This window comes from Mytilus edulis, chromosome 8 (assembly GCF_963676685.1).
Source record: "Mytilus edulis chromosome 8, xbMytEdul2.2, whole genome shotgun sequence".
Classification (NCBI taxonomy): domain Eukaryota; kingdom Metazoa; phylum Mollusca; class Bivalvia; order Mytilida; family Mytilidae; genus Mytilus; species Mytilus edulis.
The window spans coordinates 73,185,310-73,196,357 of NC_092351.1; the positions used below are offsets into that span (position 1 = coordinate 73,185,310).

Sequence of the window (11,048 nt, forward strand, 5' to 3'; positions counted from 1 at the left end):
ACAGACCTATAGAAAAATGCAATTACACGAGTTTATGTTTATGTTGATAACGAGTTGACTGTCGGCAGTCTTTGGAAGGTCGCCTCAATGGGTAATTGGATTACGTCTAGACTAAAATATACACAAAATGCCGAGTCATACTATCCACTCTATGCATTGTAAACCGTTTATTTTCTTTTTATTAAAAAATTTGGATGGACGGTTTAGTATGTTATGATTCGAATATAAGAATTTGAGTCACATCGATGAGTATAATCGACAGCTAATGTGCCTCTTTCAGTTTGAGACTGAAATACTGTTTTAAGGTTTTAACATTGTCAATTTATTCGTAATCAGCTTGTATGCCCCACCTAAGATAGTACAGGGGCATTATGTTTTCTGGTCTGTGGGTGCGTTTGTCTGTTCGTCCGTCCGTCCGCTCGTTCGTTTGTCCCGATTCAAAATAAAGTTTTTGGTCAAGGTACTTTTTGATTAAGTTGAAGTCCAACCAACTTGAAACTTATTACACATGTTTCCTATGATATGATCTTTCTAATTTTAGTGACAAATTAGACTTTTGACCCCAATTTGACGGTCCAATGAACATACAAAATAGTAGTACGAGTGGGGCATCCGTATACTTGGGACATATTCTTGTTATCTTGTAAACTTAAGTCGTTTTACTCGTGGTTAACGTGTTCCAGTATTCCAATTACAACTATAAACCAGATGCTCCGCAGGGCACAGCTTTATACGACCACAGAGGTTGAACCCTGAACGGTTGAGGCAAGTATGTACACAACATTCAAGCTGGATTCAGCTCTAGATTTGGATTGTGATTAAATAGTTGACACAGCATATGTTTTTGACACAGAACGAATGTGGTCTAATGAACTTAATTTTTTTTTCTTTTAAGCAATTCACTATGCTTTTGAATATTAATCCTCTCAAAAAAATGTTTGAAGAAATTTTTAGAATTTTTTTTTATTTATGAAATCTAAATGAGAAAAATTGCCCCCACCCCCAATTTTTTTTCACATCCGACTTTGCCTTATTCCAATACTGATCTCAATTTTCTAATGAAGTTTGCAACAATAACTATCATTTAATATACATCATAAAATATTAAAATGTAAAAAAAGTGCTTGTAATCACTGAATGGTAAAGATTGTTTTAATTTATTAGTTGGTACTAAAAGTGAATATACATTGTATATTGTATAAAACAATGATTTAAGTTGATTCAACTTCTGGTCTGGACAAAGAAAGATAACTCCAATTTTCAAAGAATATTTCATAAAAACTGTGCAATTGAAAATTTCTTGATATTGCGTAATATTGTGCAATTACATATTTCTTGCTATTGCGCAATTCTGTGCAATCGAAAATTTCTAGCTATTGCACAATACTGTACAATTGAAGATTTCTTGCTATTGCGCAATACTGTGCAATTGATTATTTCTTGCTATTGCACAATACTGTGCAATTGAAAATTTCTTGCTATTGCACAATACTTAATATAATAATTTTGGACCCTGATTTGGACCAACTTGAAAGCTGGGCCCATAATCAAAAATCTAAATATATGTTTAGATTCAGCATATCAAAGAACCCAAAGAATTCAATTTTTGTTAAAATCAAGCTAAGTTTATATTTGGACCCTTTGGACCTTAATGTAGACCAATTTGAAAAAAGGACAAAAAATTAAGAATCTGAATACACGGTCAGATTTGGCATACCAAAGAAGCCCAAGAATTCATTTTTTTATGAAATCAAACAAAGTTTAATTTTGGACCCTTTTGACCCCTAATTCGTTGGGATCAAAACTCCCTTAATCAATCCAAACCTTCCTTTTGTGGTCATAAACCTTGGGTTAAAACTTCATAGATTTCTATTAACTTATACTAAAGTTATTGTGCAAAAACCAAGAAAAATGCTTATATGGGACCTATTTTTGGCCCCTAATTCATAAACTGTTGGGACTGAAACTCCCGAAATCAATCCCAACCTTTCTTTTGTGGTCATAGACCTTATGTTAAAATTTCATAGATTTCTGTTCACTTAAACTAAAGTTATTGTGCGAAAACCAAGAAAATGCTTATTTGGGACCTTTTTGGCCCCTAATTCCTAAACTGTTGGGACCAAACACAAAAAATCAATCCCAACCTTCCTTTAATGGTCATAAACCTTGTGTTTAAATTTCATAGATTTCTATTTACTTTTACTAAAGTTAGAGTGCGAAAACCACATGTCTTCGGACGACGACGACGACGACTACGGACGACGACGACGCCAACGTGATACCAATATACGACCAAAAATATTTCAATTTTTGCGGTCGTATAAAAACTAAAAAAAATATATATACTTTGCTATTATTCTTATTATCAGTTGGTCAAATTCCACAATCTTTTTGAAAATGAGAAGATGTGATATTATTGCAAAGAAGATAACGTTCAAACAGATACCAAATGACGTGCATGAATTCGTTTTAAAACTAATTATATATAACTATAATTAACATACTGTGAACTATTTTTATGATAAATACAAATGTGACAATAACCTAACAATGATAAAATTAATATTCTATTCTTAAACTTCGCTCGGCTCATTGTCACTTTCGTCTACGGCATGCTTCTTTTTTATATGCATTTTCAAATGCATTTTCAAGAGAAGCTCTTCAATGCTTGATTCATGTGTGATGTCTTGTATTCCCTAGATTCCCTAGTATACAGTCAATGTGCGCAACTTTAAAACATGTTTTCATCCGGAATATGCATTTAACTTGCGCTTGACGTTAAACAGTCATCGGTAATCATGAGACAAATAACACATTTTAATAAAAGGGTGTTTTTCTATAAATCAATATTCAGTGGCGGAGCCAGAAATTTGCATAAGTGGGGGCCCACTGACTGTCTAAGAGGAGGCCCACTCCGATCATGCTTCAGTGATTTCCTATATACGTGCAATTCAGAAATTATTGCAATGTTTTTATTATTGCGGAAAACGCGACAGGGTTATAATTGCAATAATTTACACTCGCATTTTGATTTATTCATATGAAGTAAACAGGATTTTTCTCAATATCGCAAAAAATAAAATCGCATTTTAGTCTTAAATCACTTAATATCAATAATTTCTGAATTCACAGTAAACAACCATTTTTACCAAGAGAGGTGGGGCGGTAGCCCCCTCTATATCCGCCTCTGATATACCTTTATTTTCTTCTAACCCAAAAAGTGAATTACGTATTCAATTATGTTTAAATTCATTATAGTGTCAAATACTTTATGCATATTTATGACGGGGAGCAATTAAGAGAATTTATGTCACCTCAGGAAACAAGAAATATCATGTGTTGTCATTGATAATAAGAGAAAAGGAGGGTCGTAATAAAGAATCATAAGACCAATAAAATCATACATCACCATGAAAATATGGAAGCGACAAAAGGAAAAACAAAAATATCACAATATAAGTAAAAACAGGTAACCAAAGATTCAACACGAAGATCAGGCCTCACCAAAAACCGGAAATATAGAAATATCTCATATATAAGTTATTCATAGTAAGCAGACATTTGTGTTGGTCTCTTGTACCAGTCTTACCGAAATTTAAAAGAGACCACCAAAAAGGGACCAAATAAACAATTTCTCTTAGTAAGCATTCTAACCAATTATACGTGCTATCCCGCGATGCGTGAATATCAGATATTATTTGAAGTTACCCATGCTATATCATAGTTTTGTTTCATATTTATTTCAGTTTTCAATGCAAACAAATATTTGTTCTTGTTGAATGTCACGGATAGCATATACCATGCCCTTCTCTCAAGGCTTCGTTGTTTCTATTTTTATGAAAAAAATATTGAAAAGCTTATTCAACCACTGTGCTATATGATATAACAATTCTCACGTGATTTTTAACGTCTTTTGTCCTACGATTTTCAATGTATAGTATTGTTCATAGGCTGTAATTTGTTTTCACCATCCGAAGTAATTATTTAAAAAAAATATTAACTTGGCATGCCATACTCGATAAAAAATGCGGACGTGAAAGAAAGCACTTCATCAAAGCGTCAACATGAGATTACTTTCCATGGAGGTTATATTTTGACGATTTCGTCTTTATAAAACAAAACTAATATATGTATCTATAAAAAGGATATTTGCATTATATTTTAATGTTTGCTCATGTTAATAACATTCAAAATGGAAATGGGGACTTTGTTAATAAGATAACAACCCGACCATACTTTGTGTTTCAAACCCTCGCCGTGTCGGCGGTTTACGAAGAAAAAACAAAGACTTGCTTTCCCTATTTCTTCTTTTTAGTTTGTAATAAATATAATCATAGAATTTATTTCTGTGTATTACGTTTATACTCGCATATTGTACAAGTTCTTGGTGATTCATCAGAGAATGTATCGTACCTCGGAAATAGTGGTATTGAATCAGGATTTGCTTGTTAGCAGAATGTAGATTTCCGATGTGGCCACAGGCCTCGACCACAATAAATATTGTTGCAAACTGAGTCAAAATGTCAAACAATTAAAATAAGAGTGAAATTACTTTGGTCGAGGCCTGTGGCTAATGCGAATTTCAACATTTTGAGCGTTTCGGTTCGATTCCGGGTATTACGTCACATTAATGACTTCACAAAAAAATGATTTTATACTATAATAAAAAATAACAATATACATAGATGGGCGTTTTTCAATAAAAGCGTTCCTTTCAGACCTAAAAAAAATGGAAAATCAACTAGTCTAAAATTTATTTTCAAGAGTTATTTTGAATACCTCTATTATAGACTTGTTTGTAAACAAAAAGTGCAATCTTAAATACTCTTTAAAATTATATTATTTTCATAATTTGTGTACTGTTTCGTAGGGGACTTTTGTCCCCTACGAAACTGCTTCTAAACACACACATATTTTTGCAATTTTAAATGTTTCCTATAGACATTCCAGTTTGTTTACTTTATATACTCGAAAATCTCATTTTTTTCTGAATTGGAGAACCATTTTTTATCGATAAAGATTAGACAGTACTTCACATATGAAGGTACAACTCATGTTACGTAGTGACATTTTGATGCGTTTCGTAGTTGACAAAACCGTTTCGTAGTGGACAAAAAGTTTCGTAGTTGACATCAACCCTATTCTATGTTAATAAAAACATAATAAAAATTACATGAAACTAACCTTTGTTATTTGCTTTGCACGAATATAATTGAAAAAAGAGTAAAAAAAGACTGCATGGTAGTGGTAGTGTCCACTACGAAACGTTTTTCTTTGTTTCTTTGCTTAAAAATGTTTTATCTAATTCAATGTACTGACTGCACAAAAAATTACTTGCAAAGATCAAACACATTTTTTTTAAAGTGGCTGGGACAAGAAAGTACGTTTTTATTGAAAAACGCCCAGATATGTTTTAGCCATAAAGGATCCACCTTATTTAACTTTTATTTTTTGTCACCTCACAGGGCCAATATTGGCACTTCGTGGCCATACTCCTTTTTAAAAGACAAAAACTTTTTTTTTATATAAATAAAGGATCTGATTGAAGCTGCTAAGATTGGTGACATAGGAGCCGTAAAAAAATGCCTTCAGAAAGGAGCACTGATAAATTATGAAGACCAATCCGATGTAAGTATAATGTTAGATTTCCCCCATTGGTTACTACTACATAAAGCTTCATACGACCTTTAAGTAATAATGTATTCATCCTAGGAAGCAGTAAATAAACCTGACGTAAATGATGGCAGGCTATGTTTAAACTCTTCATTCACAATAACAATTAAAAGATTGATTGCTTGTGTGTTGCTCGCGGGAAAACCAGTTGACATTCTGTCGCGTAGATCAAGTATTAATACCATAGAAAGTTCTGCAAGGTGCGATGAACATAAGAAAGAGCGTGGATTTTACAGCCAATTAACATATGGGCATTTTAATATATAGCGGCAGATAATTTGCCTTGCAACAGACCAATTAAGGACACCTCAAAAGGTTGTTGCAATGCCTCTACAAAGTGCAGACAGCATATCATTCACCGTACACGAGGTATCGCATTTATTGACAGTTATCAAAGGTACCAGGCTTATAATCTAATTTAAGGCCCCTTGCCGACCGAACGTGGCTTTTAATTCATTCATCCCACAAATAATTGAAAAACGGACTGGTACAAGGATTTTACTGCCTGAACGTGAGATTTCCGAGGATGATCACTTGGAAATACCAAAGTCAACCCTTGCCAATTTTATACAAATGAAAAGGTTCAAACCGGTCGCCCTGATGTAACTATGTTAAACTATGTTTTCTAATAGGGAGTAAATTGTTCATACCGATTCGAAAACGACAAACGGTACACAGATGGTGACTTGTGTTTAGTGAAAATAGAAATTACAATTACAAAACAGATAACGTTATACTAATAGTTTAATTTAGAACGTAGCCAATTTGGAGATAAGAGATACCGATTTTATAATGCCACTACACACGTTTCATTTACAACGTATGGGGTCGGTAAATTCCATATGGGATAAGAGCGAAGCTCAAATCCCCATATGGAATTTACTGACCCCAAATATACCGTATTACGTCACTAGCACACTATGTAACGAATTCATCTTACCGACTATCTTAACGTGTGGAATTTAGACTAGTGACCTATCAAAATAAGCATGCGAGTCTTCAATACTGTTAGCATTAAGAAACTACTTCCATTGATCCTACACAAACAGATTTCAACAAGAACAACTTGTTAGGTGTAAATGTGTTTTATGAATTTATTTCCATCGTAATCATCAATTTTTTCGTCTGTTGAAACCTTTAAGAGTTTTTCTCAGTACCGTTTTTTTTTATAAAGGGACGTAACGCCATTACTAACCGTGTATGAAATAAGCCCCGCCTCCCTTCTTACCTGATATTGAATATAAAGGGACGTAACTCTATTTCTAACCGTGCATGAAATAAGCCCCGCCTCACTACTAACCTAATATAAAACATACACGGTTTGCACTCGGACGCTTTTACCCAATCATGTTCGTATAAATGTATAGGAGGTAAGATAATAGAAGTTACACACACAAGCCACTGAATTTTGAGGATTGCACAAACTATATAGAATCAACTTTATTGCAATTTGCTCCTATTTAAAAGAAAAATCATTTGCTGTTCTTGTTTTCGAATATATGAACAAAGATAATTATACCAAATTTTCCATTTAGCTATCGATCGCTTGGTTGATATAGTCTAACACTTTGTTTTGTCCAATTTCATGTACTTCTCTCTCTCTCTCTTAATATACCTTTGGGTTCGGTATGTTTATTATTAAAAAAAAATTACAGAACTTGACAGCTCTTCATTGTGCGTCTGCAAATGGACACAAGACCATCGTTTCAATTTTACTTGACAATGGCGCCGATTTAAATGACTCAACACCTGATGTAAGTACTATATTTAAGAATAATTTAATTTTGGATGTAATGCGTCCTTTAATTGGCTGACAGTGTTTTGTCTATCAGGTCAAAGACATAACTTTGTCTTGTGAACCCTAAGCGGGTTAGCTAGTGTGCACGACATTTTTAATATAGACAGAAAAAATATTACAGTCATTCCTTAAACATTTGTTAAATGTGAAAATAATAAATATGTATTTCAAGAAAATTACATACAAATAAATGTCAGTTACGAAAACCATCATGTTTACCAAACTGAAAACAGTATATGATGTAAAACATAACATGTTAAAATGAGTTATATCACACGTCTCTCCTTCACCATTGTGTAAAAAGTTAAGTTATGAAACCTATGATCATGTTATTACATGGGACCTCGATATCATTTAAGACCGAGTGAAAACAAACGTTCTTGAAAAAAGGACCAATATATTGTACACTTTCAAAACTAAGTTTGAAAGAAATAAGGTTTGGCAAGATGATCGGTTGTCGAATGGTTGATCTTCCTGAAAAAAATGTTTGTAAACTATAGAAATTTAATACATGACGTTCTTACATGGATAAATGTATCCTTATTTCTTTGATTAAAAAAATAAACTTGAATTCATTGCTCTTAAACCAATAACAAACATTATTAAAATACAGGGAACACCATTTGTGATTTCAACAAATCCAATAAATAACAAATGAAAATGCCCACACGACTTAGTGACTGCATTCTTTTTTAAAATTTGGCTGCAAAACAACTTTTATTAAAGAGTTATCTAGTTTATTTTGTCTAATTCAATAGGTTAAATTAAGACCATTCGACAACTAATGATCTTGCATCAAACAAGCATGAGAATAGATAGACAATAAAAAACGTAAATTGTTGAGTATGTTTTTTTTTTTTTTTTTTTATATCTTATATGTAAATCCTGCATTTTACTGCATTTTACAAAATCATTATGGTGATTTACTAATATTAAATTCGAAGACATGATGTATCCTATTGATGAAAGTAGATATAACATAATCAAAAGCATTAAAGCAACCCAATGAAACATGATATGTTTTCATACGGTTATCATCGGTAGCAAGTGAGTTGTTACTCTAATATATCGTATATTGGGAAATTTAGGCGTCGGAATATTTTGACGGTTTTCTCCCGAAAAGCATATGTTTTGTTTTGGTGTGTGTAATTTTGATGCTTCATCCAAATGATATGTTTAACTTTGGAATAACAGTAGTGAGCAAGCTCGTTCATATGTGCCTTTATTAACCCGTTTATTGGCAAAATATGATTGAATTTCTCAAACTTTAAACTATCCAAAGACATGCATATTTAAATATTTACACACATAAAATCGTATTATTGTCCACACAGGGCTGGTCAATACTTCATACAGCAGCATTGTATGGACACAAAGAAATTGTTTCTGAACTCCTTGACAGAGGATCAAACCCAAACGCAGTTACGCGAACATTTGTAAGTATTGAGAAAACAAATTGTTGAATCAGACGGTCTAGACAATTGTTTAGTTTAGTTTATTTTAATTTTTATTGTATTCTCTTATTTGTTCTTACACATCTGTTATTATGCGCGTGCATTTTCGGTCAGTTATATTGTTTAGGCGGTAATATAGAACAAGTTTAACGTTTAAATTTTATTTAACAAGAGCTAACACAAATACAAATTTCAAGATTGAAAACACAAAAATGTACAAACAGGTTTTCGAGAAATAACAGTTCCTTGTACGTACTTTTAATACATTTATAAGCCTGCTCCTCGAATGATCAATTAGTATAAACGCTACATATATTATTGTGCTGTTATGCAGTTGTAAACTTGAATTCTACTGGCTGCCTTGCCATCTGCTAAATAACCATGTTCGCCGTACACAACCCAATCAAAGTGTCCTGATAGAAGAAACCTTCTTACAAAACATGTGCCTGTAGCCAATCAGAAATCTTGTTGTAATATGTTGACACTTAAACTATTGACTTGAAATCATGTGTGCTATAAAAAGAACAAAGTAAGGTACACGCTGTCTTGTGATAACCTTTGTGTATTTATGTGAAATTTCCACTAGTTGACATCTATATGAAATGCTCCCGATCACATTAAACCAAACGGTAAATAAAAATATGTTCAAAAACTATCAGAACTGTTCTTCTTCTAAAAATAAAGTCATTCTTTTTTATAAACAATAGTTACAGAACAATTGTTGAAAACTTGTGGACAAAGTGTAGTACGATTTATGTTTACGGCAGTTTCAGTAAAATCGTTAAACAGCTCATTTAGATTAACACCTTGCAATGATTCATTAAATGACTGTGTGCTGTTTCCTTGTTGGGTTGTACTTAAATGTTTTGGCTTAAACGTATTGCATGGCAAAGGTCCACTAAATGGCAACGGCGGCACTTTGTGTTCCTTAGCAGATTATACAGAGTCGTTTGTCCAACGTTATAGGTAACGGAACTACGTTCTGTGCTCATAAGTGTGGTGCTGGCTGTTGTAATATTCGGTAGAGGACGAAATGTAGAAGAAGCAATTGCTAAAGTTTTAGGAAGCACTGTACAACTTGAGCTTGGTAAAGCACGAATATTTGATGATGTTTCACCAGCAGTTAAAGCTGATGCTTTAGAAGGTTCAGTGATGCTTTCTGTTAATGTCTGTCCAATACGTATCTTATCATCATTATCAACCGGCTGATACAAAGAAAGGGATGCTACTGACTTATGTCCAGTTACGGCCATGATCTGTGCATTGCAATATGAGTTTTTAGCTAGAACAGTAGCCCCGGTAGCCCGTATTGAATGGTTAGTTTAAATTTCAGACAAGTTGCACTTCTTGCTCAGGTATGACATGAAATTGCCAAGCGTTTTTTCGCCCACAGGAATGTTATAATACCATGAAAGGTCCTCTTCCCAAAACTGATCTTTTGGTTTCTTCCATAGTTTGTCACACTCTGGATTTAATTTAATGACCTGACAACAATATCGTAACTGTATCCCTTCTTAATAAGTCTGTTTAAAGGTTTTGTAAGCTTTTGAGGTGAATACTGACATTTTCGTGCTTTGTGAAGAATATTACCATAAAAGATTGGATGTTAAATACCTGAACTTATAAGATGTCTGCATGTTGAGTTATATTTACGAATTATTTCCTTATACCGATGATAAAATTTAGTAAATGTGTTGACTACTTTATGATATCGACAACCCTGGTGTAATAATTTTTCAGTAATACATAAATTTCTCTCGCTAAAATCTAATACGTTTTTACATACACAAGCGAATCGTACAAGTTGAGATATATAAACATTATAAGATGTGACAAGGGAACGTCACCATCTAAAAATGGATTATTAACGATAGGAAATGAAAAATCATCTCTTTTATCATAAATTGTTGTATAAAGCTTCCCGTTAATGATATAGATATCATGATCGAGGAAATGGCATTGGTCATTAGCTTTATTTAAAGTAAGTTCAACAGGATAAATTTCTTTAGTATACATACTGAAGTCGTCATTATTGAGAGCCAATATATCATCCAAATATCTAAAAGTATTCTTAAATTTTGTTATCAAATGTTGTTTCGATGGGTCTTTGCTAATTTTAGACA

At 32.9% G+C, this 11,048-nt stretch overlaps 1 long non-coding RNA gene across 1 annotated transcript; it reads left to right on the plus strand.

Moving 5' to 3' along the window:
- Nucleotides 1-5,532: 5,532 nt before the first annotated feature.
- LOC139486233 (uncharacterized) lies at nt 5,533-8,900 on the plus strand. Its single transcript, XR_011655521.1, has 3 exons — nt 5,533-5,628; nt 7,329-7,427; nt 8,806-8,900. It is a non-coding gene; the product is annotated as an uncharacterized lncRNA (long non-coding RNA).
- The last annotated feature ends 2,148 nt before the right edge of the window (nt 8,901-11,048 follow it).